At 40.5% G+C, this 13,425-nt stretch overlaps 1 long non-coding RNA gene across 1 annotated transcript in view; it reads right to left on the minus strand.

The window, feature by feature from the left end:
* Positions 1–12,782, minus strand: part of LOC138526590 (uncharacterized) — a 74,049-nt gene extending 61,267 nt beyond the window's left edge. The window contains exon 1 of the long non-coding RNA XR_011283641.1: positions 12,410–12,782. This is a non-coding gene — a long non-coding RNA (uncharacterized lncRNA). The remainder of the gene's footprint in view (positions 1–12,409) is intronic.
* Positions 12,783–13,425: the final 643 nt, after the last annotated feature.

Consider the following 13,425-nt stretch of genomic DNA (forward strand, 5'->3'; position numbering starts at 1 on the left):
CCAGACCTGCATAACCTCTGTGTTTGGCCCGGAGTCTCAGGGTTTTCATGCTTCTCTGTGGGTCTCCATGGAAGCTATGGGATTGTGAGGACAAGCAATATAAATATATTGCACTCGACTGTGGTGGCTGCCTTCCGTCAGCAGTGATCAGAGGATGCCTGTGAGAGAATGGGTACACAACATGGATCTGGAAGCAAAGTGCACAGGGCTCCCACTGGGTCATTCAAAAACATAACACCTCTTTGTTAATGGTTGGTAATAAGACCGGAGGGGGCGGGGGGTCTGCTATTTTGCTCCAGAAAGCCCAGATAAAGCTCCCGTTAAGTATCTAATTATGTGCCTTATTATGAGAAGAAATATTTCTCCCATTTTCATTCAAAGCTATCAAGCACTGCATCACCCTTCTGCCAGACCCACCCAAAGCACACTCCATGGGAAAATGCATCAACTCTTTCTTCGTCAACAAGATCAACATGATCAGCCAATACATAGACACAAGCGCCACAACTGACAGCACGCTACACATCCCGTCTTGCAAAATCAGAACTACCTGGACAACTTTCGAGACACTAACTATGGAAGACCTCACTGCCATTTTAGCATCCGTCAAGGCCACAATGTATGCAAGCGACATGCTCCCTGCCTCCGTGGTGAAAACCCTTCTGACTGAAGCACTTCTCCCTTACCTGACAATCATCAACAGCACCCTAACTAAAGGCACCTTCCCATTGACCCTCAAGACCAGACACATTCTCCCACTTCTCAAGAAACCAACACTGGACACTGACGATCTCAGCAACTACTGCCCAATCACCCATCTTCCCTTCCTAGGTAAGATCCTTGAGAAAGCAGTAGTCACGCAACTCATCCAGCACATGAAGCCCATATCCCTCTTCATCCTAACAATCTGGCTTCAGACACAGCTGCAGCAGAGAAACAGATACCATCAAAGTGACCGTCAATGCCCTTAAAATCCTTGATGACGGGCATTTGAGCCTCCTAGTTCTCCTTGACCTCTCAGCAGCATTTGATGCAGTAGACCACCGGACACTCACCGACAATCTACATTGCCGCATGGGGATCAGTGAGATCATCCTCAGCTGGTCCAAATCCTACCTTGCTACAACAATTCATACAAATGGATTCTTCCAGATCACCAACTCTACCCATCACCTCTGGAGTCCTGCAAGGATCCATCCTGTCCCCGGAGATTTTCCATCTTTACTTGGAACCTCTCAGAACCCTCCTTTCCACACATAACATTCACCAATACCCAGATGACACACATATCTACCTCAAGATATCCTCTATCAAAGACAGCCAGTCCTGGATGTCCAGTGCTTACCTGAATCTCAACCCTTCCAAGACTGCATTCCTACTGCTGACCAAAAACACTGAACACCCTGACATCCAGGCCTGGCTCTCTGCTGTGAACCTCGAGGACATCACACTCGAGCTGGCCACCTGTGCCAAGTCCCTTGGCATCAACATCTACAGACACCTCACGTTCAAACAGCACATAACAAGGAAGACACAAACAACCTAGTACCAACTTTGTCTCCTGTGGAAAATCAAGCCCTTCATCCCAGAAAACAACTTGAGATCCACTGCCCAAGACCTGGTTCTCTCCCACCTGGAGAGGCCTTCTAGTGACTACCCTGGCACCCCTGAGATGTGTCCCGAATGCTGCAGCAAGACTCATGAAATGACTCTGCAAATTCGATCACATCACCCAGACCCTCATAAACAGCACTAGTTCCCTCTGCAATCCTGTATCATTTTTAAATCCTGTTGCATCATCTACAAGGCTCTCAGCCGGAACTCTCCAAGCTACCTCACTGATAAACTTTGCATCTCCAGAGGACTATGATCCACTAGAAGTAAGGAAATGTGCAGACTTGAACTTCGATGGTTCAGGAAGGAAAGAACCACAAGACAGGACTTCTCTGTCTACGCTCCGAGACTCTGAATCCTCCTCCCCGTCAACATCAGAATTGTCTCAAGAATTAAACTTCTACAGTTTAGTAAGGAGCTCAAGAACTTCTGTTTCAAGAAATGGGTCTTCCCTAACACCTAGGTCCACACACCCTGCCTGAGACTCTATGATCTGCTCCCCACTGCCTCCTCCCTTGGTTGCTTGTAAATACCTTGCTGCCAATCACGCACCCTCTTGGTCACCTGTTAGCTGCCATCTCCCCTTTTCCTCTGCTTCCCTCACTGTATCTTTCCTCCTATGATTGTAAACCGTTCCGTTGATTCCCGAAGCTAGCCCCACGCTCAATAAATACCCTAATAATAATTATTATTATTATGTTTCTAATTTACAATCACAAAAAAAGGGTTTGCATTGATGCAGAATTTAACACTTTCTTCACACTAAATATTAATAATAAGCAGGATGGCTATGTGAACTAATAAGCATGCAATCTTATCACATTATCTTTTGTAATGTGACTTTAAGTCTTGTAAGTACAATTGCAAATCCTGAAGGTTCTTTTTATGCTTGCATAACTTTGCATTCTGTATCTGGGTTCCTTCCCTTCTAGGTGAGGAGGGGAAGCTTACATTATACAATGTTTGCTTAACATATTTCTATAAGCTTTTATATATTTGTTAGGCTGCTTTACTATGATTTCTGTACTTTGCAAGTTATTTTTATAAAACACAGTATTGTTAAAAGGCAAACATTACTTCCAAGTCCCTTTTCTTCCGAACAATTCTTACCTCTGATGCCTTGCCTCCACTCCATGAACCTTTTGTTTTTGTTCTTTTTGGAAGTATAATACCTCCCATGTACACATAACCCGGCCAGGAATTTTTCACTTTTGGGTGTGGGACACAAGAGAGCACTGTTGCAAGCCCCCAGAACGGCTCCTTCAATGGTGCAGCGAATTTGGTGCCGGATGGGCACACTCCTGGATTCATTGCACGGCTGGGAGTCGAGTTTATTCCTAGACACTTGGTCCGGTAAGCCCCTCTCTGTCCTCCTAGAGGGCGAGGCAAACCAATTGAGGGCACTGCAGTGGACACTGAGACCTGGATCATCAAGCCCGTGGCTGATACGTTTGTGGCTGGGTGGGACCTTCTCAGATAAAGTGCTTTGCCAAGCTATGGGGGTGGCTACTGGTTACCGGGGTAACAAGTCTGGCATCCCCTACTTGGCTTCGGGAATGGTTGGCCTGTTTGGCCAGGCCAGGGTGCACCCTACAGCCGGTGTTGCCATGGCACACAGCACGCTTGGCTTACTAACATAAGAAAATCTTGGTTTTCCAGAGATTTCAAAGCAATACTTAGGGTTGCGGCCCAGATGTTATGGTTACCTGTTGCCACGTCCTCTGTAGCACAATGTGCAGAAGTTGTTTCTGCTGCGTCTTTATTCCAGTTACATTTTCTCCAGGAAGGATATGGGGAAACATACAAATAAAAAGAAGCATGTGGAAAATACTGAGGAATCCTCCGATGAGGATGGCAGGCCTAGAAGGAAAAGGGCACATAACAAGAAGATAGGCCTGCAATGTTCCTTCTCCCAGAAAGAAAACAAAAGACTCATGAAACAGGCCATACAGGAGCATGAGGGTAGAAAGAAGAGGAAACGATCCTCATCCAGCTCATCATCATCTTCTTTGTCTAAGTCGGATCACACGTCCTCCTCTTCACATGTCCCGATCTGGGTTAAATGAAGTAGAAGGGAAGTACCGAGACAGAGAGGAAGTGGAGTGCTTTATTTTTTTTTATTTTTTTTTTTATTTTTTTGGTTAAAAAACCGTTACAAAAAAAATCATCAGAATTATCACATCATTATTTTAACATACTATTTACAATTTTTTAAATTATAATTATAAATCTCTAATCCTAAAATCGCAAACTCGTTTCTATAAAAACAATAAAATCGTTAAAGTGCAGGAAAATAAACTATACATCTCATCAAGACATATTTTACAGACTTATTCATAGCCTAAACTGAATTTTATTAATTCACCCTCGATTATTTTCAATAGTCACACTAACACAAAGATCAACAGGATATGTATTCCCACCATCAGCCTATTCCATAAATAATCAGTTACATCAGCGAAATCAATATTGACAAATTTCATCAAGTAAGTTGTTCTAGCTACCTTAAAAGGAATACATTCAATTACAAGATGCTTGAGTGTTTCATTTGTTTCAGTACACCCAGGAAATCGACATGAACCATCCCATTTTCTACCAGGAGAATTCTCCCAGTGCTTAACCCTTTCCCTATTGCGATATTGGTTTAAAAGCGCATATATTGAGAGCAGGCATTAATGCAGGAAACATTGCAATATATGTGCCGTGTAAATCCCACTTCTTAGGGAATAATGCATACTCAACATATGTAGAATAAAACTTCATGGCTTCCCATGTGTTGCACCAGTCAGACTCAAATCATTTTTTCTTAACAAACACTGGTCGTTGAGATAAATCCTCAACACTCAAGTGCAATTCTGACAAAACTTTGTACATTTTATTTTGAAATTGCATAATTGAAGCATAGCTTTCTCCATTGATTATTACATAGAAGTCCTGATAGACAGAATTCTTCATAGGAACTAACATCTTTAAGTAATCAGTAAGATATTTCCATTTTTTTCTACATGAGAGTGAGATCAAACCAAATTCATGCCTAATTATGCTATTCGGAATGGAAGGTGAGAGGTGCAACGCAGTTTTCAACAAGCTACCCTGTATCACATCGAGGTGTTTGCCTAGATCATTAAGGCATATATCTAGAGCATAAAGAATTATTGTCTCAACCTTTAAGTTAAGAAACATGAGCAGTGGCTGCAGTGAGAATTTACGGTATTTTGCAAAAATAAACTTAATTTGATTCAACAAAGGTCTTGTTTTCATCCTTATACTTTTAAGCCATAACTTATTTGATGGACTCATGGAAACAGTATAACCGAGATATGTCATCTGGTCTATTGGGGAAATGCGAGTGTCATTCAGTCTCCAGCTATACCGCTTAGATTTATTTAAAGTACTGAAAACCATCATTGCCGTTTTTGCTGGATTTGGTTTCAGATTGTGTTGATAAGCAAACTGTTCACATAGTTCAAGTTTTACTTGAAGACCTGAAGGAGTAGAGTCAAGTAAGATTGCATCATCAGCAAAGTCTAACCAGTGTAGCCTCAACTGACCACACCTTGCTACAGACACCCTATGATCCAACCATAATTCATTGATGTCACTCAGATACAGGTTAAACAATAGGGCAGCTAAATTGCAACCCTGTTTTACTCCCAGGTGTGTCAGTACTGCTTTCGTTAGCGCGCCTTCGAATGATAGTCTAATCATGTATCATGTATCTGTATGTAATTGGACAATCCAGTATATTAAATGTCGAGGTATTCCAAGCGCAAGCATTTTTTCCATAGCACATTATGAAAAACAGAATCAAAGGCATTGGTCATATCAATGCTGGCAATGTATACTGAGCCTGCTTCTTTTTTTTCCAAACCTGCAAGTAGATGTGCTAGTGCAGTGGCATTTAATACTGTGCCAATGCCCTTTCTGAATCCTTTTTGATATTGAGAGTAGGAATCATGAGCAGAGATATATTTTTCTAAATCAGATAGAAGTAAGATGGAAATATTTTTGCAGCACTATCCATAAGTGAAATCGGTCGATAGTTTTCAGGTTTACAAGGATCGCCCTTTTTAAGAATGGGCACAATGATAGAAGCCACCCAAGAAGTCAGTATTTTTGAAGTAGCCATGATATTATCAAATTTTATTTTTAATATAATAGCCCATAAAGTTGGATTAGCTTTTAGGCACAGGGCGTAATGCCACCAGGCCCTGCTGCTTTTGAGTGATTTAGTTGATTAATTGCCCATTCAATGTCTTGTATTGACCAATTGATTATTTTCTCAACAGTACCTAAATTAGTATCATAGATACAGTTAATGAAACGGACAGGCATAGAGTATTTATTCCTTATATATACTTCCCACACCTCTGCAGGGATTATATTCATGCATGGTCTACGAGGTGTCAAAATAGATTGTCTAAGAGACGCCCATTTGCGTTGTGAATCATGTCTACAGATCGTAGTCAGGAGCTCCTAATTTTCTTAATTATATGTGAGATTTTTATGTTTCTCATTGTGTTCTTAAATTTGTTAGTGATCATTTTTTTTAGCCATATATTGAGAAGTTCTTAAATTCAAATTCTTCAAGAGTCTTACTGCTCGATGAAGTCGTTTTTCGAACATAACTTTGTAATTGAACTGCTTGTTTGATGGAATTAACTTATTTTTCTGGTTTGCCCTGAGTTCTTGTCGGGAACTCTTTACTATGATAGACATAATGATTTCTTTATTATCAAATGTTAAGCCAGAGGTAGATAGCAAATCTTGAAATTTCACAAGCTTATGATAAACAAGATTCGCTAGTTTGTGGGTGACCACGTTAATCCACCTAAGTGAAATATTCGGGCGATCACATTCTATTAGTTGCAGCAGTACATCATCTCTATGAAATGAGTATTGAATATCAATACTCAGCTCGATAGGTGCATGTCGCCTAATGACATCATATGTATAATCACCGGCTTAGTCATTAATACCATTGAATGTGACACACAGAAGAAATCAATGAGAGATGTCAAAGAGCCTCTGGACCATGTATAATTCGAATCTCTTTCTTTGCACTCCACAAAACACAATCCCCGGTCTTCAATAAATTGTGCCCATAGATACCCACTCTTACAAGGCCTCTTAAATGCACACTTTTGACATCTTATTGTCTTCTTAAAGCAATATGCATTACAATCTCCACCCAAGATAATATCTGCATAGTATGCATTAGCAGATGCCGTTTCTAAACATTTATCCACTTTTTTAAACATATCATCAATCTGTATTTTTTGCGGGTTCCAATAAAGGTTGACCAACAGAAGTGATTTCTGTTTCCTTGCGTCCAGAATAACACCAACTGCCATAATATACTGTGATACATAGACAAGCTCTGAAACACTATCAATACGGTTATCGATAGCAATTGCCAAACCCCCTGTCGGTCTCCCCTCATTACCCTTATGTGCCTTAGAGGAATATGTAAAATAACCATCAATCCTAAATTCATCAATCTTCATGGTTTCCTGAAGTAATAGAAATCTTGGCTTTTGTAAAGGTGTAAATTGCAATAGCCATTTAGGAATGTTATTAAAGCCACAGGAATTCCATGAATAAATGGATATACTATAAGTCTGTTGCTGCTAATTAGGAGCTTTGTCTATGTTGTTATTGAATATGGCTTTTAACATGGGCTCAACCCAGGTGAGCGCTTTGTTTTTTGATGCAATAGACATTAGTTGGGTTATACACAACTTTTCATCTGATATGTTGCCATGAGATCCACTCATCGATGATGTAGCTGTTACAATAATTGGAGGTGTTTAGTGCAAAAATTCAGAGGCTACAGATTCATCGTTGAATGTATGTAATTTAAGGCCAAATTCCAAAAGCTCAGACCGATATGCCCAAATAAATTTCAAAATACTCACTGAAGGCACATGACAGGTCATTCTATAGTTATTTTAATGAAATAAGGCAATAGTTTCAAAGTCTGCTGAGGTCAACATTCTCATAGGTGGAATCTGGGCTATCGTTTCAAGTAGATATCTTCTGTTGATACGGGCACCAGCAAGAGTTTTGGCGTTTCCCTCCAACCCAATCATATTAGCCAATCATCCTTTAGGCGTGTCCTGAGCATGTGCTACAACGCCAATATTACAATCACTAGTGCCAGTTCCAGAATTCTCAGATGCATTAATGAGGCCAGATTCCAGTTGTGGGGGAATAGAATCAAATATTTGCTCATCGGTGCTTTTAACTACACAAGAATACCCCCTTGTATTCTCATTATTGCAAATCTTCGCATTTGCCTCAAGTTCTTTGATCAATACTTCACTTGCAATTATACCATTTTGGAAAGCATGAATCAAGGATCCAATCTGGTCGGATTGCAGGCGATTTGTATGGGATGGGCATACCGCTGTATTCAGCCCATTCTTGCAATTGCTAGGCTCAGAATTAACAACCATTAGTGTCGTAGTCCGAGCCAGTTCCGAATTTACTGCCACATGTGAGATTTTCTTAGAAATTGTGGATCCCAATATTGGTACATTTCCTACAATTAAGGAAGGTTCTGTTCTGTTAGGATCATTAAACATTCCACTATTAGATTTAGGATCAGATGATTTATTACCCGCAATATTCTGAGATTTACCCAAACCAGTCATTATGGTAATCACTTTTTGGGGACTCCTACTACCTTCGATCCCTTTGTGATTACTATCGCCTCCCCTTTTTGGTCCTCCTATGATAGGTACATTCACTACTTCAGGGGTATTCAAGTGAAGTTGTTGCAAGGAATACCCACTAACTGTATGAACTGGGTGAAGTACCGTGGGAGCGAGTGTCATTTTTGAAGTCTTTCCTGGTCCACTTACAATAATAAAGTCATTAAGGGATTGTAATGTGCACGTAGAATCTATAGGGATAGCACTTTGACATATTTGGGCAGATGAACATTCATTATTCTTCAGTGTGGATGTAATTGCATTGATGTTAATGTGAAGATCAGAGCATGATTGCGGGGTTTGTTCTGTCGACTTGACCTTCGATGCAATAGAAGTGCCCTTCCTTTCTTCTTTTATGAAGTAATCATTAAGATGTGTTTGTTTTTTCTCAAGATCAGGAGGGCATTTCTTTTCAACTATTTGAGCAAGTTTTTTGTGGATGATGTCTTTGGTCATTACTTTTTTTTTTTACAGAATATAACTTATCTGTAGTAGAAATTTGGCTTTGCTTTACAGCTTTATGCTTCAATGCATCTTGGCTTTCTTCACTAAATTGGTTAACATCAATTAAATCCTCATCAGGGGTTACCATAGAATCAGTCTTTTCTTTGCTATTTGGATGTTCCTTTTTTTCCTTTTTGTTAATTTTTGTATTTTTTATTTTTTTGTGTAATTCCAATGACAGTTTTACATTTATTTTCAGCTCCTTTTACAGCATGATTCTGGAGTGTTTTTGTGCGATACAACATAAATACTGCCTTCTCTGAATGAAGATTTTCTACCTTTTCTTCAACCTCTGTTTGTTCAATTATGTTTGTTAGAAAAGTTGGACTATCTGGGTGCCCATTAACTATAGAATGGTGTGTTGAAATGTTGTGCACAGAGTTCTGATGTACACTAACGTTAATCTTGTATAGCATGTTTTTCATTTCCTCTATGTCATTAGTCAAAGTGGCAGTAATACATTCAGTGAACCCAGAGGATTATGTACCTTTATCAACAGAGGTGGGAATTTTCATTTCCACTATGTCATCAGTCAGAGTGGAAATAACAATTTTAGAGCGCCCAGAGAATTGTGTACCTTTATCCACTGAGGTAGGGATTAATCTTATTGGTGTTATATTTGGTTCCTTACGGATGGCTTCACAAGATGCTCTGCAAATAACAAACCCCTCAAGCCTATTTATTTTGGTAAGAATCTCTATCATGGATGCCTTAATCAGCCTGATCTCATAATGAGTATAATCATGGCCTTTATCTAATAGGTTGAATATGTGCATAATAACAGGAAAGGTAGGAGGAACCTCAGAGGTTACTGGCGAGGACATATTTGTATTTATATCAACATGTTCAAAGGAGTTGGCCCTTGAATTCATAGTACCTACAAATGGATTGGAAGGGTTAAAGTTAGAGTTACCCAATTGACAATCACTCTCGTCAGTAAGTATTTATTGTATCCCTTTGTTATTAGCAGATGGAGAAGTATAATCCAAACACAAACCTTCTGCGCCTTTAGAATTAATAGGCCTGATATTAGTATTAGAGTGTTCAGATGATTTGATGCAGTAGGGACGAGGCACAAAAGGGGTTAAGATGCCTATGGAGAGTCTAACACGTTCAGTTCACTCAGCTTCTCAACACTGATCATTGAAAGATCTTTCATGGAATTGTTGGTTCCATTTAAAGAGTTAATTGAATTAAATGTGGCATCCTGAAGAGAATCACAGCATTGTGATGCAGCAATCTCTAAGGGTGCTGCTACAAGCAGTGAATTCAAAATAGATTTTTCTTCAATGCCTTTCCCCAGTTCATTAAGTTAATTGTGTATATTAGTTACAATTGATTCATAACAGTGCACTTGCACCGAATGGGTAATTTCACTACATTGATTCAAGGTGTCTTTGTTCACTTCATTAAGCACATCAGTGCGCCCTATGGGAGGTGAGAAGTAGTCCTTCATGTCACATGACTCTATGGGATTAGCAATATCGTTACAGATATTCGTATTACTAGGATTTATTTCAGGATAAGTGCTTCTTCCAGAACATACTAATACATCAACATTGCAGGTTCCAGTTAAGTTAATGGACATAGGAGTCCCAACACATTTACTGCTGCGAAGGCCAGATGCCATTTCTCCACAGTCGGTAGTATATAGAGATACTCTTAAGCGTCTGTATCAGAAACAAATATGGTTCTTTACAAGCCTAATTCAAACACAAATATAAGTAGACAGTACCTCCAGACATCAGCCTCCAGCCCTCCACCCTAACAGCCCAACAGCATACTTGTTGGCACTTGCAATGCGCGCGCAGCATTGCGCGTGCACTGCAAGTTATGTAGGGCTCTTCTGGGAAGAAATGGGTAGGGAGCAGCACACAAAGTATCTACAAGAAAACAACAAAGGACGTACTTGAGTGTCACACGTATATGCAGCACTTGCAATACCAATAGTCTCAAACTCTGCCCATTACCATGCACGAGCCGACCCACAAGTACAGCCCACAACCACACAAGGAGCAGCCCACAAGCCCCAACTTTGGCAGTAATATGTAAGGAAAGTAATGTGTATAGTTACTTTGGTCTTTGCAGTCTAGTATGATTGAGTGTTTCACCTTGTTCGCAGTAAGCGACCTTCCTCTTGCGCATACAGCGCTAACAGGGTGGGTAATCAGCAATAAAAATCCAACCGAGAAGCCAGGAGCAAGCAGGGGCAGCGTCTCAGCCCAACAGCACACTTGTTGGTACTTGCAAAAAAGCATGTGCTTTTCTAAACTCGTGGCCCAGGGTGGGGTGAAATGAAACGAAGATCAGACAATATATACCCCAAGATGGGGCTTCATCTCACCTCAGATAAAATCCTCAAAAAATGGAAGGATCCAGAACATATTGCCATGCCTTGGTTTATGGCAAAACTATATCCTCTTAAAGGCACTGAAGACTTAATTCTGTATACTATCTGTAAGAGGATTCAATTCAACACTACAGCTAAGTCAATGCCTAGTCTGGGATACTGAATGGAAACCCCTATTGATATATCTTTATGCCCAGTTCATGAGTTCTGGATGACTACCCCTATATAACACCCCTCTCTTAGAATCCCCCTGACCCCACTGAGCCAAGAAGTAGTTCTGTTTTGCAAGTTTAAAAGGTTTATTTGAGAAATATAACGGTATATCTATCACACTCTTATAATAAATTAATATTTAATATCACACTTAAGAATATGAGCAGTAATCAACAATGAATAATGTTCTACTAGTAAACTGATTTGGTTACACAGGAGTAGTATAGAGGATGAGGTAGCACACTTGTGAATAGGAACAGAAGAATAAAGGGGTAGAGAATGCTTTATACGGTTCAAGGAAATGCCAGGTGGAATAAATGCAGTACAGAAATACCTAGATATGACTTCAACAAAACAAGCAATCACTTTTCTTTGACAATTCACCCCCCCCCCCCCTTTATGCAATGTAAGGAGATGAAGAGGAGAGCACACAGTTCTTAGAAATGCAATCAAATATAATTCAGTTCAATTCCCCCCCCAGCAACTTAGAGAAATCAGGTATGAGTTTTAAAACACTGGCCCAAGTGCTTTGAATGTGGTGGCAAGGAAGTGAAAAATATGCCGAAAATGGTTTTAGTTCCCTTTAGGAAGTTCACGGTGAGTGAGAGATACTTGGGATGAGTTCAGGCTCACTTTAGCAATGATTCAGAGATTAAGAGGCCAACAAATTTTTAGCAAGGAAAGAAATGACTGCTGATGGTTACACATGGCTGGATTTTTAACCAAATCGCAAATCGCGGTAAAATTCGCGAGTGCGTGAATCGTGATTGCGGAAAAAGTACAAGGAGTAGGAAATGGTTCCAGAGATATGAACGATTTTGTAAAGGTCGTTTTTCGGATTTAAAGTAAACTCCAAATGACAGGTGACAGCTTGCAGCTTCAGAATTGACAAGTGACAGTGGTGCAGCTTTACAAACTTCTAGGAGGCAGTTCTGGTTAGATTAAAATAGTTTGGACTAGATTATTTTAAACTAATAGCTTATTTCTGTCACATTCTGACCTAAGTACTCACAATATATTTTGGAAGGACTGGACCTCGTCACGGATTTGATCAATCAGGCTAGCGGCACTTCACAGCGATCTGGTCTCTGGTTCTGCGGTTCTGCACGGTCTGGTCTGGCACTGGTCTGGTCTGTCCGGATACAGCGGTCTCTGCAGGGCTCCTGGATCTCTGCACTGGTCCTGGCAAAAGTTCTTGGCAAGGGAATCAAGCAGCTCGCCTGGCTGTGAGTAGCTTGCAATGATTTGAGGCCTGCTGCAGAGAACTCAGCTTGTGGTTTTAGGCCTCTGATTTAGGTTCTAAAGTATAAGTTCTAGGTTCTGGAGTATGTAGCTGGAGTCAGTCTGGAACTGGTATCTTCTGGATGTTGTCTGGTAAGGCAAAACGCTCCGCAGCAACTGGATTTGAATGTCATCTCTAGCATCCAGTGGCTCTTTTTATGACTTTTGAAAGTGGGTGTGTGCGCAGCATCACTAAGCCAGCCCCTCTCTCAACTGATCATTGGTCAAGCTTTTCTCTCTTCCTTGATAGGGGAAAGGAAATGTGACTCATGGTGATGCATGCTGTTTTATGGCCTGCAGAAAGGACACTCCCCTGTCAAGTTCCACACAAATCTATATTTGACCCAAATACATATTGCACAGATACGCAGTTGTTTAAAATTATATGCACCCATCACATATCACATGAGGTATACTCTGTTCAAACTCTGCTCTTCTTGGGGGCTTGTATTCAGAAATGGCAACATTTTGCGCTTTTTAGTAGCTTTCCCCATATCAGATTTTTCTCCAAATTTATACAAATGTGTGCAAGGCATGTGGGCATTTAGATAAGGAAGTGTCAGATTTTTAACATGCATACATTTAGAGTAACAACCTCTTTTCTGCTCGTAAACCCCCAGATCATACCACCTGGCCTAAAACGTCCTCCCCTATAAACCATCTGCCTGAGTCAAGGAAGGGCTTTGTTCAAAAGGAAGCCATTTACGACCCCCCCAATAAACCATCTGCCTGGGCCCTTTGTTTAGT

The sequence above is a fragment of the Ambystoma mexicanum genome, chromosome 7p (genome assembly GCF_040938575.1).
Source record: "Ambystoma mexicanum isolate Mex_15411 chromosome 7p, UKY_AmexF1_1, whole genome shotgun sequence".
NCBI classification, from domain to species: Eukaryota; Metazoa; Chordata; class Amphibia; order Caudata; family Ambystomatidae; genus Ambystoma; species Ambystoma mexicanum.